The sequence below is a fragment of the Hibiscus syriacus genome, unplaced genomic scaffold, assembly GCF_006381635.1.
Source record: "Hibiscus syriacus cultivar Baekdansim isolate YM2019G1 unplaced genomic scaffold, ASM638163v2 tig00116994_pilon, whole genome shotgun sequence".
NCBI classification, from domain to species: Eukaryota; Viridiplantae; Streptophyta; class Magnoliopsida; order Malvales; family Malvaceae; genus Hibiscus; species Hibiscus syriacus.
The window spans coordinates 306,737-331,923 of NW_024063510.1; the positions used below are offsets into that span (position 1 = coordinate 306,737).

General features: G+C 38.2%; 1 pseudogene; it reads left to right on the forward strand.

Moving 5' to 3' along the window:
• Positions 1-604: 604 nt before the first annotated feature.
• On the forward strand, positions 605-25,187 carry LOC120193283 (annotated as a pseudogene).

A 25,187-nucleotide genomic window follows, 5' to 3' on the forward strand; every position in this document is an offset into this window, starting at 1 on the left:
TGAATGAAGTGACATTCCTTGGACATGTAATTTCTGCAGAAGGAGTTCGGGTGGATCCCCAAAAGATTAAAGCTATTATGGAGTGGGAAGTTCCAAAGAATGTATCAGAAGTAATTAACAAAGTAGGTATTTTGTTGTGTATAAAGTACTGGTATGTAATAAGTGGTTAATTACGAATGCTCTGATCGATTTTGTATTAAGTGGTCTCTTTTATGTAAATTAAAGTATTTTGTTTTAATGAAAGTTTTAAATTCCCAGGATTTTTCTTTAAGAATCAAAGTTTGAAAAGTCAATGTGACATCTCGGACTTGTATTCAGGTCGAATATGAGTTAGGGGTGTTACATGATATTCTGCTGTTGGATCGAAACACCAGGTTCTCGCTATGGCAGGTAAAGATTTGGGATGTTCTTGCACAGTTAGATCTTGATGATGCAATAGAAGGATTTGATGAGAAGCCGAAAACACAATAGACGAATGAGAAAAAGCATAAGTATCATAAAGCTTTTTCTCATAATCATTTACACTTATCAAATCAAATTTTGCAGGATATGTTGAAAGAAAAAAACAGATGCATCTTTATAGGCAAAATTGGAGCAACTTTACATGCAGAAATCATTGACCAGCAAGTTGCACCTAAATCAGCGTTTTTATTCACTTAAGTTGGCGAAAGGTTCGCCTATTGAAGAGCACCTGGCCGCTTTCAAGAAAATTGTCTCTGATCTAGAGACTTTAGAAGTGAAGTATGATCAAGAAGACTTAGGACTGATCATCATATGTTCGTTGTCGTATTCCTACTATCCTTTTAGAGACACAATATTGTACAGTCGCGAAACTCTCATTCTTGAAGAGGTGTACAATGTCTTATACTCGTTTAACAAGATGAAATATATTGTATCTAGTTTTGAGCCCCAGGAAGAGGGTCTTGTAGTGTATGTACCGACTAGTTCTGACCGTGGAAGAAAAGGCGAGAATTCTTCAAGCAGTAAAGGAATGGGCATATCAAAATATTCCAACCAATGTAAAACTTGTCACTTTTGTAAAAAGAAATGGCATGTTAAATCGGAGTGTTACAAGTTGCAAAATAAAATCAAAAGAGAAGCTGAAGAGTATAACTCTGGGAAATCTGGTGAGGTCGGTATAGTAGAGGAGTACGATGACAGAGAACTCCTAGTTGCGACAGATGAAAACTTTATAACAAGTGATGAGTGGATACTTAAGTCTGGTAGTAGTTTTCATTTGAGTCATAATCGTGACTGGTTTGCGACGTATGAAGTTGTTTCTATAGGTGATGTATATTTGGCAATTAATGTCCCTTTTAAAGTCACATGTATTGACACAATCAAGATTAAGATGTTCGATGGGATTGTTCTAACACTTGGTAATGTTAGACATGTTCCAGATTTGAGTAGAAATCTAATTTCGTTAGGTACTCTATATTCAAAAGGGTACAAATTCTCTAGTGAAGATGGAGCTATGAAAATTTGCAGGGACTCTCTTGTTGTGTTGAAATGGTAGAGAAAGACTACCAAGTTTTATGTTTTCCAGGGTTCAACAGTTTTAGATAATGCAGTTGGTGTTTCATCCATCGTGTCAAATAACACTGTTGAACAAAATAATCGTGGGCAGAACAGTTATGTGAAGCAGAAAAGAGTTCAATTTCGTGAACATAATGTATTTGAAGATAAAACTATCATTGATGATTGAGATCGTGATGTGCATGATATTGCTCGTGATGAAACATTTATGAGTAAAGTTGACACTTATGATAACCATGTAAATGTGAAGACTAAATTCAAGCCTAAAAAAGCTTGGACTTGATCGGTGTCTGTTACTGAAGATTACCCCTTTGAGAGGTGTTGTGGAAGAGGTGGAGAACTTGTTGTTGAGTTTATGTGTCACATCGAATTTGGGTGTTTTATCTCGAAACCTTTGCACTTTAAGAATTTGTGACAATGTGGAGATTTGTTAGAGTTTGATTAGAATTCAAAGTGACACAAATTAATTAATATATAAATATTGAGAAAGTAAGAAACTCAGTTTGGTTAAAAGTAGAAAACTTTATTAAAGTATATTTATACTTTATTTGGTTTTCTTTTGTAATCAAGTATATATCCCTATAAATAGATACTAAAGATTAGGGTTAGATATGAAGTTATTTTCTTTCACCAAAATTCTCTTGTATTTTCTTCCTTCATATTAGTAAAAATTTTCTCCTATGCCCATGATTTTTTCCTTTTGGGTTTTCCTCATAAATCAGAGTGTTCTTTGTTTTTTCTTTTCGATCCTGTTTATTTGTTTCCCTTTTGGTTTTTTTTCTTTCAAATTCTAACAAGTGGTATCAGAGCCAGGATCGGGCTATGGAGTTTTGAAGGAATTTGTTGTTGCGGATTTTGTTAGTGGTTTTGGTAACATGCAAGATGAATGTGTTGCAATGAGCTTTCAGTTGCAGAAAAGTAATTCTCAATTGATTCAGTGATACATCAATAGATATTGCGTAAGAATTGAAGTTATTAAAGACATGATAGCGGTACTTTAACGGATTTGCGACTTACATAAAGATTGATGTTGTTGAAGACTTGAAGATCAATTTTTGACGAAATTTTGGTCAAGGGGGAGATTTGTTATATATATTTTGACCCAAATTATAATTGGTAATTAAGTTTGATTTTTATTATAATTTAAGTGGTTAAAGATTAAGTGGTAGTTATGTTTATTTAATGACTATCCAGCTCAGTTGGTAGAGCACAAGGTTCTTAACCTTAAGGTCGTGGGATCGAGTCCCACGAAGGACATTTCATAATTCGGAGGTCTCCTACGGAAGCTGCTCTCAACCTGGTGTTAGGGGCAGCCTACTATCTTACCTCCCCCTTACCCCATTACATATGGGAACAAGGGAGATCCCCCTTACCCCATTACATATGGGAACAAGGGAGAGCCATTTGTGTTTATTTAATAAAGTAAATATTTGTTTTAGGCAAGAATTCTTATTGAATAAGAATTCTTGGTGACCAAGTATTTTGCTCTATAAATAAAAATTAGACTGTATAAATAGAGATTATGTATTAGCCTTTAGGGTAGTGTAAGATATTTTTTTTCTGGAGAAATGTAATTATTTTTTGAGATCTCTATAATTTTTTGGGCTTACGTTGCAGATATTATTTTGAAGGATATTGGAAGAATGTTTTGGGATATACTGGGTTTTGGTATCTATACCGGGTTTTGGGATGCATATGATATCATGTATTTGTACTCTTCGTGTTCTCTACGTTTTGTAGTGGATTGTTGTTCATCTCGCTCGTGGAGGTAGACAAGACCAAACCACATTAAATCTCGTCTCCTTGTGCATGTCTTGTTTTTGTCGATATCGCTTTGGTTATTTTTCTGCTCTCAAATTTCTAAGAAAAACTATGAAAAACAAATTCAGGAACATGCCTCGAGTCTTACTTGTCATGCTCTGATGAACCATGTGTCTTTAATGTTTCAGCATGGACTGATACAGATATTGCAGTACCACTCACTTTGATCAAGAATGACCTTAAGTTGATTGCAAATCCACAAATGGTGAAGTCACTATCATTTGATTCCAACGAAATCCATAAAAAAAAAGAAGCTAATTTAAGCTAAAATTTTGTTTACATTTTTCATTTCATTGACTAATTATTTGGCTGTTGCGGTTATACAGATACACAGAGCTGAGACTCTTGTTTCATGAAAAAAAAAATGATGAATGGGATAAATAAACAGTAGACTGGATAAAGTTTTTTCTTTTCATTGAATTCAATAGAAGTTGATTTAAGCTATTTTTTAGTTTCTTTTTCATTTTGTTATTGACTAATTAGTTTTCTGTTGGGGTTATAGATACACAAAGTTGACATTCTTGTTTCATACAAAAACGATGAAGTGTATTCAATTTTAAATTATTTATTAGATTTATGTTAATGGTTTAGATGTTTCTATACTTCAATTGGCTTAGATTTCAATCTTCACTTAACTTTTTTTTTGTCATCATTATATATATATATAAACTGTTGTAATTGATTATCAAATATGAAATTTGGCCTACGATTAAGGCATGATCAATCCCTCCAAAGTCTCAAGTGAATCCTCACTTGATAAATATTATTTATTTGTTATCATCAACTATAATAATAATAATATAATATTTTAATTCATTACCAAATATGTGATTTGGTAAGGTGGTGAAATCTTGCCCAATCCTAAGTTCAAGGGTCTTTATGTAAGAGCGAGCGGATTTACAAAATTTAAAGAGAGGGTGAATTTATAAAAATATAGGGGATGGAAACATATTGTTAATTAAAAATATACAAAATATATAGGGATTTGAAATTTTTAGAGGGGAGTGGTCGTCCGCTCTCCCATCGGTCCATCCATATTTAAGTCCTAAGTTTGATCCTCTTAACAACATTCTATTTCAATTTATTTTCTCTTCTCTGATCCCCTCAGACAAATAGTTCGTCAGAGATGGCAAGAGTAAAGGATTTTTAGGTTAGAGTAAAGGGTTCTCAGGCGACCATGAGAGATACAAGATATCGCCACCGCTTAGGTTTTTCAGATTTCATCGACAACATCAGCAAAAGAATATATCACATGGCTCTGGGAGAAGCTTTTCAGGTGTTTGGACGTTTTCATAGCGTATAATAATTAGAAGAGACACTGTATTTTAGATTTTGACTACTATGTTAGTTTATCTGTCAAATGTTAACAGAAGATGATTTGGTTAATAACACTTAAATAATTAGATGATTTATTGATAAAATTAAAAAATCAATAGTCAAAACAAAATCATTCCATAATTAAATGATTGTTGGTATAACATACTCATTTTTCTCTATAAAAGTTTAGTCGCCCTAAACTTTGTATGCTGGCTGAAGTAATCAATTTGACGAACCGAACATAGACACCATCATCGAAAAACAGAAAATAATATTGGAAAAAGAAGTTATTAATTGACTTTAAGTTGAATGTGAATCCTTTCATAAAAGTTTTAAAATTTGCGACTTGAGGAAGAAGAAGATGATAATTTAAAGGAAAGAAAAGGAAGATCAGAGGTAGTACAAGGCAGATTAGATAAACAAAATTGCAAGAATAACATTGAAGGATGATGGTTGGAACATAAAATATTTTAAGGTAATCAAATTAAAATATCAATATAGTACATAGGATAATCGTATTAAAATATCGTATTATCAATATTTTAAGGTAATCAAATTAAAATATCAATATAAAATATTTTAAGGTAATCAAATTAAAATACAGCATCCATGCGAGTCAAATCCTGAACGAGTCGAGCTTGATCAATGGGTTGTTTCCTTTGCAGCTGGAGAATGGTAAAACCAGCCCAGACGTGAAACTGAGGTTCATGTTGTGGTTCAAACCAGCAGAATTTAAACCGACATGGGCAAAAGTGATCGAGCACGGAGGATTGCAGGGTCTTAGAAATGCTACGTTTCCTCAACGTTCAAATTGTAATGTGAAGCTTTATCAAGACGCGCACCATAGCTCAGCTTTTCAGCCTCCGTTTTCTTCTCCGAAAAAACTGTGGGAGGATGTGTATAAGGTCATTGAGATTGCAGGCTGGTCTTTCAACCCAAACATGGTTCTGGTAAATCCAAACATTGATTCTGACCATAAGTAGTTAGAATTTGGCAGTCACTTTTGGTTCCTATTTTTTTTAGTATTATAGTCTTAACATTTAATTTTTGGTTAAAATATCTCCTATTAAATCGAAACTGTTAGTTGATTAACGATCAATATATGTTGCCGATGTGATATTTTTATATGTTTAATTGTTGACGTGTCATGTGTCACGTCACCCGAAGAGATGATGTTGCCTATACATTATCACCCAAAATGATGATATAGACATGTCACGTTGACAATTAAACACATAAGAAAATGTCAAGTCAACAATATGTGTTAACTGCTCATCAGCTAACGATTTCCTTCCAACATAGAATGTTTTAACCAAAAATTGAAATATTAGAAGTATAAATAATTTAAAGGATCAAAATGATCATTTGTGTAAACATTGAGATACTCATTATGCCTTAGAATTTACACTCTAATGCTAATTATCTTCTTGTCTTTTAAAATTCGAATTAGATCCGGTATCTTGAAACAAATATTCTGTATGCAATAGGAGTAAAGATGGGTGAATTGTTGAAACGAAAAGTTGAAGAAGGTGCAGTCGTGAGGATAATGCTTTGGTGTTGCGGAAGACGGCTATCGGATAGAGCAAAATCGCAACTGATAATTTGAGAAAATAAAAATGAAGATAAAATAAACACAAAATTTACGTGGAAAACCCCTAAATAATATAGGGTAAAAACCACGGACAACGATAGAAGAATTTCACTATGAGAAAATAGGAATTACAACTTCTCTCGATCTACCAAGGAGAAAACAATGATAATTCTCTCTTGATAAAAAGGAGAAAACAACTCTCAAGAAACTCTCTAAATTCTCTCTAGTATTGGAAGAAAGCTAGAATGCTTTGGGATGGTTTTGAAGCTAAATGAGCTAGGGTATTTATAGTTGAAACTTAAGGACTAATTTGTAAATACCCTAAATTACAATGACTAAAATTGAGATTTTACCATTCAACTTTTTCAACCAAACTTTCAGTGGAATTAAATGTTTTGTTTTTTTCTTCAATTATCCACCGAAAGTGGCCATCAATTTGGCCACTTGATTTTTTGTATTTTCAACAATCTCCCCACTTGAAGATTTGATTGGAACAATCATATCTTCACACCATTCTTTCTACCTTGTACCTTAATGTTGCTTATGTCTCTGACAGGCCATAAGAGGATCGACACCAGGTAAATTTATCAACATTTACCTCATTTGTCATGAAATCTGCTATATTGTCTTTGGTATAGATCTTCTGCATATCTATCGTTCCTTCTTCCACCTTTTCACAAATGAAATGGTATTGAACTCATATGTGCTTTGTCCTTGAATGAAATGTTGGATTCCTTGCTAAATGCAAGGCGTTTTGACTGTCACAAAACAGAGAAACATACTCTTGATTGTGCCCAAGCTCGTCCAATAGCATCTTCAACCAAATTGCTTCTTTACTGGCTTGTGTAGCTGCTACATATTCTTCCTCTGTTGTGGATGTAGCCACAACTGACTGCAATTTTGAAACCCAGCTTACAGCTCTACCAGTAACTTTGAACACATATCCTGTTGTAGATTTGCTTTTATCCAAATCCCCTGCATAGTCAGAATCTACATAACTATTGATTAGTAAGTTTGATCCTTCGTAATATAATGCAACATTTGAGGTCCCTTTGATGTATCTAAGGATCCTCTTTACTGTATTCCAATGCTCTTTTCCTGGATTCGCCATGTACCGACTAACCACTCCCACTGCTTATGCAATGTCTGGTCTTGTGCATATCATAGCGAACATTAAACTTCCCCACTGCTGATGCATACGGTACTCGAGACATCTCTATCCTCTCTCTTCACTGCTAGGACTCATACTGGAGGATAATTTGAAGTTAATAGGAAGAGGGGTAGAAATTGGCTTACAATCTTGCATGCTGAATCGTGACAAGATCTTCTTCGAGTAATTCTTTTGTGAAAGCCAAATTTTCCTATTACTTCTGTCTCGGTGAATTTGCATCCCTAGAATATTGTTTGCTGATCCCAAGTCCTTCATTCAAATTCCCTAGCCAATTCCCTAGCCAGTTGTGCCTTCAATTCTTCAATATGATCTTTGTTGGTCCTGCAACCAACATGTCATCCACATACAACAGCAATATAACAAAATCGTTATCACCAGACTTCTTGAAATAAACACAAGGGTTTGTATTAAGTCTGTTGTATCCAAGGCACATAATGAAGGAATCAAATCTCTTATACCAACACCTCGGCGCCTGCTTTAGACCGTACAGAGATTTGTTCAACCTGCAAACCAAGTTTTTCTTTTCTTTTGCTTCAAAACCTTCAGGCTGGAGCATGTAAATCTCTTCTTCAAGATTTCCATGAAGAAAAGTTGTTTTAACATCTAGCTGCTCTAGATGTAAGTTCAATGTAGCACACATTTCCAAAACTACTCGAACTGTTATTAGTCGAACCACAGGATAAAATATTTCATTGAAATCAATACCTTCTTTTTGAGCATATCCTTTGACCACCAGTCTTGCACGATACCTCTCAACTTGATCGTCACCATTTCGCTTGATTTTGAAGACCCATTTGTTACCAATTGGCTTACTTCCTTGTGGTAGTGGCACAAGGTCCCATGTATTATTTTTATAAAGGGCTTCAATTTCTTCTTGCATCGCCATCATCCACAGTGAAGCATCTGAGCTGTTTATTGCCTCCTCGTATGTTGATGGCTCACCGTCATCTGTTAAAAGGCAGTATGCAATATTTCCTTCTATAACATAATCTGAGTGCCAATTGGGACGTCTTCTCACACGATCTGATTGACGAGTTGTTGGAACTTCAGAACTCTCTGGTTCTTGTTCATCATATGTTGGTTCTGCTTCAAAAGAATCTCCTTCTTCAACCTCCTTTTCTACATATATCTGTGTAGTCTCTGACTTTTTAGTGTTATCATCATCTTCCTTTCTTTGTTGTTTATCTTCTACAAATATAACATCCTTACTGATGATCACTTTGCGGGCAGTGGAATCCCACAAGCGATACCCCTTGACTCCATCAACAATACCCCAAGAATTTGCATTTCCTGGATTTTGGATCCAGCTTTGAAATTTCTTGGGAGTTGTACATCACGTACACAATACTTCCAAATACATGGAGGTTTGAATAATCAGCTGGTTTACTAGTCCACATCTCTATTGGTGTCTTCAGCTCTATTACAGTTGATGGAACTCGATTCACCAAATAACAGGCGGTATTGACTGCTTCTGCCCAGAATGATTTTTGTAGGCCTGCATCCCTCAACATTGCTCTTATTCTTTCTAACAAGGTTCTGCTCATCCGCTCTGCCACTCCATTTTTGTTGAGGAGTTTCGCCACTGTGAACTGTCTTTTGATTCCTTCTTTCCTGCAAAAGTCATCAAATTCTTCGCTTGTGTATTCTCCTCCATTATCTGTTCTGAAACACTTGATCTTATTTCCAGAATCAAGTTCCACCCGCGCTTTGAAGTTTTTGAAAGTGGAAAACACATATGACTTCTTCTTAATAGGGTACACCCAACATCTCCTGGAGTAGTCATCAATAAATGAGACAAAGTATTTTGTTCCGCCTAGGGATGTAGCTGGTGCTTGCCATACGCCAGAGTGAACCAATTCTATAACACTTTTGTCTCTAGAATTTGATGTGTTGAATTTCAACCGGTACTGCTTACTTGTTATGCAATGCTCACACAAAGGAAGTGATATCTTTGTTAAGCCTGGAAGTAGCTTTTGCTCCACAAGGACTTTCATTCCTTATTCTGACAGGTGTCCAAGTTTCTGATGTCATAGCATTACAGAATCTGAACTACATGAGGCAACAGAGGCTTCTGCTTCTAACAAAGTCTCTCCCTTCAGCATGTACAAGTTTGCTGCTATCTTTTCACCTTTCAGCACCACAAGCGCTCCACAGAACACATTCATGATTTCTTTCTGTGTTTCAATCTTACTTGCATTATTATCCAACAATCCGTAGGATAATAAATTTTTCTTCAGGCCTTTCACGTGCCGCACATCTCGAACAACTTTAATTGTTCCATCATACATCTTCAATTTGATGGTTCCCACGCTAATGATCTCTAAGGAATGATCATTGCAACTATACACAGATCCTCCTGAGATAGGTTCATAATGATGGAACCATTCTCTTCTTGAGGTCATACGATATGTTGCTCACAAATCAATGAGTCATATGTCTGCATATCTCTTTTCTACCTTCCACGGTGGTTGACGTTTCACAGCATAGAGCATCTCCATCATCTGAAGTGTTTGCAGTATTGCCTTATGGATTGGAGTTTTTATTTAGACTCCAATAATCCTTCTTCAAGTGACACTTCTTTCCACAGTTGTAGCACTTTAAATTCTTCTTGCTTCTCGACTTCAATCTACCATGTTTGTGACTGTTGCTTTGGCCATGTTCTGTTGATCTCTGTTAACTTCCTAAAAAGGCCACTTTTAAAGCCTTTTTCACTTAAGTTATTGTTTGTTTAAAAGCTCATTTTAGTCATTTTAGGATCATGTAGTTGCATATAGTTGCATTTGTGGTGGTTGTGCTATTTTATTTCTTAATGGTGCTGTTTGAGGGAAAGGTGCAGTTTGTCTATGGTGTGCAGGGAATAGCAAGGAAAAGGATTCTTTGGGGAGTAATGCCGCGGCATCACACGTTGCTAAAGCAGATTGAAATTCCTTGGCATTTCCGGCGCAGAAAAAGACAAAAATATATTTCTGCATCAGGACAGCTGGCACTGGACAGCTGTCTCTGCACGTGAAGGACTGCTGTAATCGCCTGCCAGAGCTACCAATGGACCACTGCCACTTGGAGATAGATTGCACAAAAATGTGATTCTAGGGGTATGAGGGGTATTTTGCACCCAACAAACTCATCATTACCCCTAGATATTTTATTTATTATATATGACACCTCATGGGAGAGAGAGTGAGGGAGAACACACGCAAGCAGAAAAAAATCACATTTATTTATTTTCTTTTCCTTTCTTCTTCCTTGGTATATTCCTCCATTGAAAAGCTCCAAGGAGTGGCAAGCTAGGCACCGAAAGGAGCTAGCAAGCTAGGTGGTTCGTGGTGGCCGAGAGGAGACCTCCGCACGCAAGCAGAAAAAAATCACATTTATTTATTTTCTTTTCCTTTCTTCTTCCTTGGTATATTCCTCCATTGAAAAGCTCCAAGGAGTGGCAAGCTAGGCACCGAAAGGAGCTAGCAAGCTAGGTGGTTCGTGGTGGCCGAGAGGAGACCTCCGGTGGCGCGTCGAAGGCTTCTTCTCACTTCCCTTTTTGCTGCTATTTTTATATTATTTTGTGGGTTGTTGGAACAAATTTTTATGACTTTGTGTTTGGATATTTCGAACCCCACCATGAACTAACTTATTTGGTGGTGGTTGGTTGAATGGTTGTTTGAACTTTATTTTCAATAGTATATTTAAGTATATTTTGGTTCTTTATTTGCTTTGCTTATGAATGCTTCACCATCTAGGCTTGTAAGAGGCATGGAAATGTTCATCTCTTAGATGAAGGATAGGTATTCGGAAGAATCCTAAACCAAAAATACTTGTAAGAATTCGGAAGAAAGCAAGATAAGATCCTCATAAGCAATGGGTTATGGTATTTTCAAGGGGCTTTGAACCGGCCTAGGAATATTATAACTTAATCCCTTAGATCTCGGAAGAGACTAGGATAGGATTTCAACGACTAAAAAGGGTGTCTTTATCAATAGGGTAGGTTGTCCAACATCGTTGAGTGAGAGCAGATGCCTCGGCATCCTATTCTGTTAGGTTCTTTTGAACACCTTAGGAAAGCCTTGTCGAGTAAGTAAAGACAAGATAGCTTAAATATACTTGAGAAATAAGTTTAGCAACCTTAGACCAATCCTTACCATTCATTTCATTGGAAGCTTGTCAAGTGAGGATTATTTTCTTCTTATTTTATTTATCTTTTTATTTATTGTTTTTACCATTTCTCATTGCCTTGACATTTCATACTCAATATTAAACATCCATCATTGCCATTGCATTTCCATTTGCTACACCATCACACCATAAATCCGCATCCACCAGCATACACATATTTAGATAGAATATTGCATTGCTTTGGTTAGACTTTTGTGATTTCACCCAATCCCTGTGGAGACGATACTCACTCATCATTATATTACTTGAGCGATTGTGTATACTTGCACATTATTTGCGTATATTTTATAGTACTCACAACACTCGAACAAGTTTTTGGCGCCGTTGCCAGGGATTGGCAGCCTGAAGTTATTTAGTTTTGCCAAAGCATTTTATTTTGTTTTGCATTTTTATTTTTGTATAGTTTACTTGATATTTTTGTTTTATTTTTCAGGTTTATTTAGTGTATGCCTAGAAGAAATTCTGAAGAGCCTTTGGAACCAATAGAACCTGAGATTGAAAGACTCTTTAGAAGAAGAAGACGTGCTCAAGGAAATATGTATCAGATTGGAAACCAAGGCATTGGTCAAGATAACGGAAATCAGAATGCCGCGGCATTAAACAATGTTGAACCTGCTATCAGGCCTCATGTTATTCGAGATCATTTAAATCCGATGCTGGATGATCTGAATCCTGGGATTGTGGCACCCGAAATTCAAGCTGCACATTTCGAGCTGAAACCAGTCATGTTCAACATGTTGAATTCTATTGGGCAGTTTGGGGGTATGCCAACTGAAGATGCCAGGCAGCACATTCGTAATTTTCTGGAAGTTTGTGATTCTTTTCGCCAAGAAGGAGTGCATGAGGATTTTTTGAAATTAAAGCTTTTTCCGTATTCATTGCGTGACCGAGCAAGAGCTTGGTTGAGTGGTGTACCAGCCGATTCGATGGAATCATGGGCCGATCTTTGTAAGAGTTTTTTATTGGGGTACAACCCACCGAATATGAATACGCAGCTAAGGAATGAAATATCATCTTTTCGCCAGGGTGACGACGACGAATCCATGTATGAGTGTTGGGATCGTTACAAGAGTTTTCTTCGAAAGTGTTCAAATCATGGTTTTCATGATTGGACTCAAGTAGTTATGTTCTATAATGGAGTCAATGCACCCACGAGGATGTTACTGGATGCCTCGGCAAATGGGACATTGTTGGACAAATCACCTACAGAGGCGTTTGCTATCTTGGACAGAATTGCTAACAATGATTATCAATTTCCTTCTTCAAGACTTGGGAGTGGGAGGAGAGCACCTGGAGCATTCGAGTTAGAAGCCAAAGATTCAGTGTCCGCTCAACTCTCCGCTATTACTAATATGTTGAAGAACTTACAATGTTCCACTGATGTGAAGGAAGTGAAAATAACTAATCTGGCATGTCTGTTATGCCAAGGCAATCATCACGAGAGCGAATTCCCAACCAACCATGAGTCCATCAACTTTGTTGGTAATTACAATCGAGGCAGCAACAATCCTTACTCAAACACTTATAATGCTGGATGGCGTCAGCATCCCAATTTTTCATGGGGAAATCAAGGAGCCCACACAATGCTAATCAACCTACTAGGCAGCAGAATCACAATGAGCTCAAGGTTACCAAAATGCTATGCCATGGCATAATGCTAACAAAGGAGCTTCATCTTCAGCGAGCATAAGTTCCTTAGAAGCTAGAATTCAAGAATTCATATCTACTACGAAGACAATGCTGCAAGACCATTCTACTTCAATTAAGAATCAAGGAGCTTTACTTCATAGTCAAGGCGCCTTACTTCAAAGCCATAGCTCGTCTCTGAGAGCTTTGGAAGGTCAAGTTGGTCAGATTGCTACGGCATTGCAAGAGCGTCTGCAAGGACGTTTTCCAAGGGATACTGAAGTCACTAAAGGGCCTGGAAAAGAGCACTGCAATGTGTTAACTCTTAGGAGTGGAACACAAATCAATCGACAAGTCAAGGATAGTGGGCCACAACAAGATGATTCTAATCCCACTACTGAAGCTGAATTACAAGATGATAGAGTTTCTGAGAAGGACAAGGAGGAGGATTCTGCCAAGGTACCAGATTCTGATGCCAAGGCAAAAGAAAATTCTATTCCTACAGCTAAGGAAGCTAGACCTCCCCCACCCTTCCCGCAAAGATTGAAGAAGCACAATGATGAAGTTCAGTTCAAGAAGTTCGTAGACATTCTTGATCAGCTCCATATCAATATACCTCTCTTGGAAGTTGTTGAACAGATGCTGATGTATGCCAAATTTCTGAAGGACATCTGTACCAAGAAGAGAAAAGTAGAGACTGTTGCCACGGCAACTGAATTTTGTTCTTCATTGAGTAAGTTACTGCCAAAGAGAAATGATCCGGGCAGCTTCATTATTCCTTGTTCAATTGGAGCTAATTTCGTTGGAAAAGCTTTATGTGATCTTGGTTCAAGTGTTAACTTAATGCCGAAATCGATATTCTTGAAGCTTGGCATATGAGATGCAAGACCCACCTCAGTTATTTTACAACTTGCCGACAAATCCCATGTTAAACCTGAAGGGAGAGTCGAGGATGTCATAGTAAGGGTGGACAAGTTTGTGTTTCCAGTCGACTTCTTAATTCTGGACTGCGAAGTTGATACCAAAGTACCAATCATTCTGGGAAGACCTTTCCTAGCCACTGGACGTATCTTGATAGACTGTGAAAAAGGTGAACTCACTATGAGAGTGGCTGATCAGTGTGTGACTGTCAATGTTTTTAGAACGCTCAAATATGTTGATGACACTGAAGAATGCCAAGGCATTTCTGAATTAAACTCAGTGATTGAAGAAGAGACTGAACATCTTTGCCAGAACAACTTCATTCAGCTAGCAGGAAATGAATATTGGGTGGATGATGAAAGCTTAGTAGAGTCCGACGACTTTCCAATTTTGGAGGAGCAATCTAGCTTAGTACAAGTTAGATCAGGTATGAATTTTGATGAATTCATTTCTCCTAAGCCTTCATTATTGCATGCACCCAATCTAGAGCTTAAGACTTTGCCAGGGCATCTTAAATATGTTTAATTAGGTAGCGATGAGACTTTACCGGTGATTATTTCCGCTAACCTTACTGCTAACCAAGAGCAAAGTTGTTAAGTGTTTTGATGCAGCATAAGAAAGCATTGGTTGGACTATGGCCGATTTGAAAGGCATTAGTCCCACGATCTGCATGCACAAGATTCTGCTAGAAGATTGCCACGACAATTCAATTGAACCACAAAGAAGACTCAACTCTGTTATGAAGCAAGTGGTGATGAAAGAAATTCTGAAATGGCTTGATGCTGGAGTGATCTACCCTATCTCCAATAGCTCATGGGTGAGCCCTGTCCAATGCGTTCCGAAGAAAGGAGGCACAACGGTGGTTACGAATGAGGATAATGAGCTATTACCCACTCGCACTGTGACCGGATGGAGGATATGTATGGACTATAGAAAACTCAACAAAGCTACGAAGAAGGACCACTTTCCTCTACCTTTCATCGACCAAATGTTGGATCGATTGGCCGGCAAAGCATTCTATTGCTTTTTAGATGGGTACTCGGGGTAGAATCAAATTGCCATCGCACCAGAGGACCAGGAGAAGACTACATTTACTTGTCCCTATGGCACTTTTTCCTTTAGGAGGATGCCTTTTGGACTCTGTAATGCCCCGGCAACGTTTCAGCGTTGTATGCAAGCTATATTTTCAGATATGGTTGAGGATTTTCTGGAGATCTTCATGGACGATTTTTCTATTTGTGGGGATGATTTTGAACGATGCCTCGGCAATTTAGCAAAAGTTCTCAAGAGATGCGAGGAGGCTGAGTTGGTCTTAAACTGGGAAAAATATCACTTTATGGTGACTGAAGGTATTGTATTAGGCCACAAAATTTCACACAAGGGTATTGAGGTAGACAAGGCGAAAATTGAAGTGATTGAAAAGTTGCCACCACCAACTACGGTCAAGGGAATAAGAAGTTTTCTTGGACATGCTGGATTCTATAGAAGGTTTATCAAAAACTTCTCCAAGATTTCTAAGCCCTCATGCACATTGCTTCAACAAAACCAACCCTTTGTGTTTGACGAATTATGCCTCGGCGCATTTACTGAGCTGAAACGACAACTGATCTCGGCACCCATTGTAGTCCCTCCCGACTGGACATCACCATTTGAGCTGATGTGTGATGCAAGTGACTATGACGTAGGAGCTGTTTTGGGGCAACGGTGAGGTAAAATTTTTCATGTTATTTATTACTCTAGCCGCACTTTAAATGAAGCACAATTGAACTACACCACCACTGAGAAAGAATTACTTGCTGTGGTATTTGCTTTTGATAAATTTAGACCTTACCTAATAGGCACTAAAGTTATTGTTCACACTGATCATTCGGCTATAAAATACTTAGTGAACAAAAAGGATGCCAAGCCTAGACTTATTAGGTGGATCTTACTTTTGCAAGAATTTGACTTAGAGGTGGTAGATAGAAAAGGAACTGAAAATCAAGTTGTTGATCACTTATCTAGGCTAGAGAAAAAGAAGTTCAAGCACGATGCAAGGAACTATTTTTGGGATGAGCCATATCTGTTCAAACATTGTGCCGATCAGCTCATTAGACGATGTGTACCTGAAGAGGAGGAAAATGATATTTTGTACCATTGTCATTCGGCCCCAAGTGGAGGCCATTTTGGTGGAGCAAGGACTGCTGCTAAGGTCCTGCAATCAGGATTTTACTGGCCAACTTGTTAGAGATGCCCAAGCATTTACAAAGGATGTGATCGATGCCAACGGACTGGAAACATCTCCAGACAACATGAGATGCCGCTGTAAAAATTTTGGAGATAGAGCTGTTGATGTATGGGGCATCGACTTCATGGGACCATTCCCATCTTCTGAAGGAAAATTATATATATTACTTGCTGTGGATTATGTGTCAAAGTGGGTGGAAGCAATGGCAACATCAAGGAATGACTCCAAGACCGTACTCAAGTTTTTGCACAAGTATATTTTCACTCGGTTTGGAGTACCTCGTGCTATCATCAGTGATGAAGGAACCCATTTTGATAACAAGTTGATTGCCAAGGCATTGCTGAGATATGGAGTTCGGCACAAGATTGCCACGGCATATCATCCGCAGACAAATGGACAAGCTGAGATATCTAATCGAGAGATCAAGCAGATTTTAGAGAAAGTGGTGAACCCAAAGCGAAAGGATTGGTCGCCAAAGTTGGATGAAGCACTTTGGGCGTACAGAACATCATTCAAAACTCCTTTGGGGATGTCACCCTTCAAGCTAGTATATGGGAAAGTTTGTCATCTCCCGGTTGAGCTTGAACATAAAGCTTATTGAGCTATCAAGCGATTGAATTTCGATGCTCAACTAGCTGGGGAGCAAAGATTATTAGAACTTAATGAAATGGAATAGTTTAGAGCACAAGCATATGAGAATGCTCGGATATACAAGGAGAAAACCAAGAAGTGGCATGACCAAAAATTGATGCCACGGCATTTTCATGTGGGGCAACAAGTCTTGCTTTACAACTCCAAACTTAAACTCTTTCCTGGGAAGCTAAAATCTCGATGGTCAGGGCCATTTGAGGTGCATTATGTCTATCCCCATGGAGCTCTTGACATCAAGAGAATAGATAATGGGAAGATCTTCAAGGTCAATGGCCAGCGTTTGAAAGCCTACAATGGAATTCCACCACCGCACAACAAGGACGTGTTACGGCTGCACGATACTGAAGCGTGCCCAGAGGAGAACCAAAATTCGATGCCTCGGCATTGAATTTGTGCCTGTGCATAAATAAAATTTAACATTCAAGTTTTTTTTCTTTAGTTTTATTTTATTTTATTTTTTAATTAATTCTTGATCTGATTTGTAGGGACCACATTGCTGCAAACCGTACAAGGAGCGGTTACCAAAGGGAGGAAAGGACAGAGCATTAATTGGAGAGATATTCTTTTGATTGTTTCTTTTATTTAATTTAATTTCTGACATTTACTTTTCTCTTTCCACAGTTTTTGTCCCATCATCATCATTGCTTTTTGGCAGTTTTTCCTTCCATATACATGCACAACCCCCACCCCCTAATTTCTCTCTTAACCGTCCTATCACCCATTTTCCCTCCCAAATTTTTAACTTTTTCTTTTATCTTTCATTATTAATTTTTCTCTTTCATTTTAACTTTTACCTTTTCTCTTCTTCATTCATCTTCTTCTTTGTTATTTCTCCATAGCCGAAATACATCCAAGTTTTTAAAGCTTTCAAAAGCTTCTTCCTTTTTCATTTTTCTTACATCAAAAACACTGAAAATGGTGCGTTCAATACCGGCTCCAACCGACACGACCACTTGGCAATAGTTTGAGAACGATGAGGCTAAGGCTCGGTTCCAAAACTTCAAGAACCGAAAACTCTTTTTTGAGTTAGGATTTATTTTTACCGAGGAAACCGATGGTGGTTTTGGACCCGATGTTATGGACATCGTGACGCCGCTCAAATGGCAGAAGTTTGCCCGTCATTCTGGTTCGGTGAATGCCTCATTAGTTAAGGAGTTCTATGCGAACATTTCCAAGCCCAATCAACACTCCATCTTCGTTCGAGGTAAGCAAATCCGTTTTACATCCACTGCTATTAATCGTTATTTTCATTTACAGGAGGTAGTAGACGCCCATGCCACGTTCGAAGAGGAAGCAGATAACAACACATACGATGGGATCTTGGAGGACCTTTGTTTCGAAAACACTGAGTGGAATGGTCGCCAGACGAGCCGATACTCGGTCAACCGGGAACGTCTTCAGCCACGCGCAAAGTTATGGAATCACTTTATCAAGCATAAACTAATGCCCACTTCCCACAACACTACAGTATCACTTTCACGCTTATTGCTTTTACATTCTATAATGATATCCCGTCCGATTGATGTGGGTCGTATCATTGTTCAGCAAGTTCACGACTGTTTGGGTAAAAAGGCAAGTGCTTTGGTGTTCCCTAATTTAATTACTGCTTTATGTCGTAAGAAAAATGTTGAGGAAAATGCTTTTGATGAAATTTTACCTGGATTATCGGGCATCACTAGGGCTAGACTTTCCACTGTTGTTGGGAATTGAAAATCCCAAGTCTAACGACCCTGTTCATGAGCAATCTGCAGGTGCTACAGAAACGAATGCCGAGGCAAGGTTACTTGCTCTCGAGGAAGCTGTGACGCATACTCAAGCTCAAATGCATGCTTTACACGGTGACATCCGTAACTTCTTTGGATATATGAAGCATAGAGATGCTGTGGTGGAATCATTCTTTCAAGAAATCATTCCCCACGGACAACGGAATTTTCCTGGATTCCCTGATGAAATTCTGCCGGCATTCAATGCCGAGGCATCTCCAGAGCCTGAGCACGATGCACCTGATCCTCATGTTGATGACCCTACTCCTGATACTCACCGGTCCAAGACTCCTGAATATCCGCCCACTGTCCCTGTCGAAGAAACACCCAGCCCCGTCCCAACACCCAATCCTTCTCCTGCACAACGTAGTGGTCGCCGCACCAAGACCACGGCTGGACGCATTGCGCACTATTACTCCAATTCTTCCGAGTCCAGCCCAACACCTATCCGAAAGCGCACCCGACGAGGAGCTGCTAGCACCTCCAAAGAACCACCATCACGTAAACATTGAGGTACCTCTTTTGCATCCATTTTCATTTAGTTGCATTTCATTGCATAACATATAGTTTATAGATAGTTTAGTTTCTCTTTAAAGCATTGAGGACAATGATTCCCTTAAGTTTGGGGGAGGTATTGTTCTTGGTAGGTCATATGCATGATAGCATTAGCATAGTATTATACCATGGCATCAGTAAATGGTAGGACAGTTAGATAAAATGTTTTGAGGATACCCGATGATGATAATTTTGTTAGGCTAGAATCTGAATGTAAATGACCGTTGAGAATGATAGAACTCACTCTAGGGCTTGATGCTTGGTGAAAAATATTTACACGATTTGTATGTTCTCTATACTTAGAAAATTTAGGAAATTTTTATAAAGGAACTTTAGTTCGCCTTGGCATTGAAATATAGTATGGTGTTTAAAAGAAAAATCAAAAACAAACTCCCTTAGAAATGAAACTGTGAATAAATGCTTAAGCATAGCTGTAGAGGGACACTCCTCTTTGCCGTGGCATTTCCTGGAACTTTCTTTAATAAATGGAAGCCTTGTGCATATGAGTGAATGAAAGAAGTCACAAGATGACTCTACTTAACTAGCTCGGGGATGGAAGGTATGCTCCCTTTCATCTAGAGTGTGGGAGAGTAGGTGTGATGAGCTGACTCCCTTCGTAACAGTTTAAAAAAAATCAAAGAAAAGGGAGTAAAAATGTGCTTAATGATAAGTAAATGCCTTGACAAAAACTAGGGGACTTGATTAGAAATTGTCTAAATTTGCTAAGTATAGATTGGATACAATCACGCACACACACTACCACAAAGGATTTTGACATAGGGAAAAGTACTTGAATTCTTGATAAGCCTAGCATGTTGAAGCCTATCGTTCTGAGGGTTGAAATTCAATTTTGTCCTACTGTTTTACTATCGAACTTTTCCATGACATTATGCTTATGTAACTGCTATCCATTGCTTGAGGACAAGCAATAGCTTAAGTTTGGGGGTGTGTTAACTTCCTAAAAAGGTCACTTTTAAATCCTTTTTCACTTAAGTTATTGTTTGTTTAAAAGCTCATTTTAGTCATTTTAGGATCATGTAGTTGCATATAGTTGCATTTCTGGTGGTTGTGCTATTTTATTTCTTAATGGTGCTGTTTGAGGGAAAGGTGCAGTTTGTCTATGGTGTGCAGGGAATAGCAAGGAAAAGGATTCTTTGGGGAGTAATGCCGCGGCATCACACGTTGCTAAAGCAGATTGAAATGCCTTGGCATTTCCGGCACAGAAAAAGACAAAAAGATATCTCTGCATCAGGATAACTGGTACTGGACAGCTGTCTCTGCACGTGAAGGACTGCTGTAACCGCCTGCCAGAGCTGCCAATGGACCACTGCCACTTGGAGGATAAGATTCATGCACAAAATGTGATTCTAGGGGTATGAGGGGTATTTTGCACCCAACAAACTAATCATTACCCCTAGATATTTTATTTATTATATATGACACCTCATGGGAGAGAGAGAGGAGGGAGAACCCACGCAAGCAGAAAAAAATCACATTTTTTTATTTTCTTTTCCTTTCTTCTTCCTTGGGATATTCCTCCATTGATAAAGTTCCAAGGAGTGGCAAGCTAGGCGCCGAAAGGAGCTAGCAAGCTAGGTGGTTCGTGGTGGCCGAGAGGAGACCTCCGGTGGCACGTCGAAGGCTTCTTCTCACTTCCCTTTTTGCTGCTATTTTTATATTATTTTGTGGGTTGTTTGAACGAATTTTCATGACTTTGTGTTTGGATATTTCGAACCCCACCATGAACTAACTTATTTGGTGGTGGTTGGTTGAATGGTTGTTTGAACTTTATTTTCAATAGTATATTTAAGTATATTTTTGGTTCTTTATTTGCTTTGCTTATGAATGCTTCACCATCTAGGCTTGTAAGAGGCATGGAAATGTCCATCTCTTAGATGAAGGATATGTATTCAGAAGAATCCTAAACTAAAAATACTTGTAAGAATTCGGAAGAAACGCAAGATAAGATCCTCATAAGCAATGGGTTATGGTATTTTTCAAGGGGCTTTGAACCGGCCTAGGAATATTATAACTTAATCCCTTAGATCTCGGAAGAGACTAGGATAGGATTTCAACGACTAAAAAGGGTGTCTTTATCAATAGGGTAGGTTGTCCAACATCGTTGAGTGAGAGCAGATGCCTTGGCATCCTATTCTGTTAGGTTCTTTTGAACACCTTAGGAAAGCCCTGTCGAGTAAGTAAAGACAAGATAGCTTAAATATACTTGAGAAATAAGTTTAGCAACCTTAGACCAATCCTTACCATTCATTTCATTGGAAGCTTGTCACGTGAGGATTATTTTCTTCTTATTTTATTTATCTTTTTTATTTACTGTTTTTACCATTTCTCATTGCCTTGACATTTCACCATACTCAATATTAAACATCCATCATTGCCACTGCATTTCCATTTGCTACACCATCACACCATAAATCCGCATCCACCAGCATACACATATCCATTGCCGTGACATTTGTATATATCAAGACTAACTATACTTAGATAGAATATTGCATTGCTTTGGTTAGACTTTTGTGATTTCACCCAATCCCTGTGGAGACGATACTCACTCATCATTATATTACTTGAGCGATTGTGTATACTTGCACATTATTTGCGTATATTTTATAGTACTCATAACACACGAACAATCTCCCTATCATCGTTGTCAACGCTTCTGCTTGTTGCATATTTACTTGTCTGTCTTCCTTGTTCTTGCGCCGATTTTCTTCTTGTAGAATAACAGCTGCAACGTCATCGAAGACTAGACTGGTTACATTACTATTTGTCATGTTGATGATGAGTTGATCATACGAATCCAGTAGACTTTGAAGTAGAAGTTCAACACGTTCTTGTTCTGCTATTTTACAGCTTAAGGATGTAAGCTGAGAAAATAAAGTGTTCAGTGTATTTAAGTGCTCCGTCACTGAAGTAGATTCTGGCATACGGAGAGTGTACAATTTTCTCTTAAGGAAAATTTTATTGTGCAGCGATGTGGCCTCGTACAATTTGGTAAGATGATCTCATATCTTCTTAGCTGTCTTCTTCTCCTCGATGCTTGACAATACTTCATCTGCTAATGCTAGATGAAAGTTTGCCATAGCATTCCCGTCCATTTCGATCCATTTGTTGTCATCTGTGAAATCTATCGACCTTTCACTGATAGCTGCTAGACAACCGTCTTTCCTCAGGATGGCCTTCATCTTCAATTTCCACAATGAGAAATTTCTCTCATTGAATTTTTCAATATCAAATTTAGTTGCCATAGCTTCTTTTACGGATAGCTCCCACTATTTCACTATCGTGAATATTTCTCTGGAACCTTCAAAGAATGGGTAATAACTTCTTACTTTCTTATGTCGGAGGATCCACCTTTTGGTGGCAACCACAAAGACAATAAGCAGATATTACACACTCAAATCTAGCTCTGATACCAATTGTTGCGGAAGACAACTATCTGATAGAACAAAATCGCAACTGATAATTTGAGAAAATAAAAATGAAGATAAAAGAGACACAAAATTTACTTGGAAAACCCCTAAATAATATAGGGTAAAAAACCACGGACAACGGTAGAAGAATTTCACTATGAGAAAATAGGAATTACAACTTCTCTCGATCTACCAAGGAGAAAACAATGATAATTCTCTCTTGATAAAAAGGAGAAAACAACTCTCAAGAAACTCTCTAAATTCTCTCTAGTATTGGAAGAAAGCTAGAATGCTTTGGGATGGTTTTGAAGCTAAATGAGCTAGGGTATTTATAGTTGAAACTTAAGGACTAATTTGTAAATACCCTAAATTACAATGACTAAAATTGAGATTTTACCATTCAACTTTTTCAACCAAACCTTCAGTGGGATTAAATGTTTTGTTTTTTTCTTCAATTATCCACCGAAAGTGGCCATCAATTTGGCAACTTGATTTTTTGTATTTTCAACATTTGGAACGATGAAACTTCCTATCCATTTATCAAGAACCAAGGGATAATGCGAACACACGATGAGGACGCTTTTGCGTATTTCAAACACACCAAAGTCGCATATAAATTATGCCCCAGATTGCACCATAAGTTCCCCACACTCTTCGCTCACCATCAGAAGACCGTAACGGTCTGAAGCCAGAGCCGCCCATGGTTTTATCGATGGATGACCTAGAAATCACGAGATTTGTCGGTGGAGTCAATCTCTACAACGACCGGTACGACACGGAACATCACTCGTTGTTTCGAATGCTCAATTTGGAGTCACATTGTTTCGATTTCTATCAAACCAACATCCCCGGGGATTCACTTCAGAATGGCCTTCCAAGGGAGCCATGGTACGACGCTCACGCTTATGTCACCGGGGAAGCCACGTGGGATGTGCTTGCAAATTTCGAGCAACGATGGAGCAAACAATATGACCCTTCGTTGTTACTCCCCATAAACTCAATACCAAACATCACTTGACAGTCCTTCGCCTTGACCAATCCCGACAATGACGAAGACATCCGACATTGGAACGCACAAGTTTTTCGATCAATCGACCGTGTCTCAACCAACCAACTACCTAGAAACTTAACTTCGGAGCAAAGCATCCATGAAGATTACATCGAAGCAATAATACGAGCCGATCGATTCATTTACATCGAAAACCAATACTTCATCGGAGGATGCCATTTATGGGACAAAGATAAAAACTCTGGGGGTAGGAATTTGGTTCCCGTAGAGATTGCTCTGAAAGTGGAGAGCAAGGTCAAAAGGAAAGAGAGGTTTGCAGTGTACGTGGTGATACCGGAAGGGTCACCGGAGAGTGAATCGATGCAGGATATATTGCATTGGACGAGGCAGACGTTGGAGATGATGTATAAGTTGATCAATGAAGCCATAAAAGAAAGCGATAGGAATAGACATCCAAGGGATTACTTGAACTTCTTTTGTCTAGTGAATAGGGAGAGAGAGAAAAGATAAGTTTGTTCCCCCACAGTCGCCTCAGCCTTGTACACAATATTGGAATGCCCAAAAGCATAGGTGGTTCATGGTTTATATCCATTCCAAGCTCATGATAGGTAATATCGAACAAATATCTTTAACATTTGACTAAAAATTCATGTCGATTTTTTTAAAGTATTTTGAACCTAAACGCTTTATTTGGAGATAAAAAGGCAGCCAATTAATGTTTGATTAAATAGTAATTATCAATTGATGATTTTACCCCTCTACCACTTCTATGACTATTTAATCAATCGTTAGATGATTTTTTTTGTATTATATCATTTTCAATTTATCTTTATAAGTGTATTTTATACAAATTCTTACCTCAGTATCCTATATAAATTTTTATATCCGTATCTGAAAATAACAATGTTTGTTGCTGGTGCTTGTAGTGGATGACTTGTACATTCTAATAGGATCTGCCAACGTGAACCAAAGATCAATGGACGACAGTCGAGACACTGAGATTGATATCGGATGCTATCAGTTTCCATTGGGAAATCCTAAAAATGATTCAGCGTCGCCTAGAGATATCCTTGATTACCAAATGTCGCTATGGTACGAGCACACCGGACTTGCCGGCGACATATTTCTAAAGAGACTCGGAATGTGTGTACAAAATGCGTTCCCTAGGTGACAAATTGTGGCAAATTTATGCAGATGAAGAAATCGTGGACATGGAAGGAGTTCACCTTGTTACTTACCGTGTTAGAGTCACAGTCGTTGGTCTGGTTGAAGATGCTGCCGACAGTGACGGGAATTTTCCCGATGGTTGAAGATACTGCCGACAGTGACGGGAATTTTCCCGACACGAAAACTCCGGTGAAGGGAAAACGATCGAAAGTGCCGCCGTGGATTTTTACTACTTAG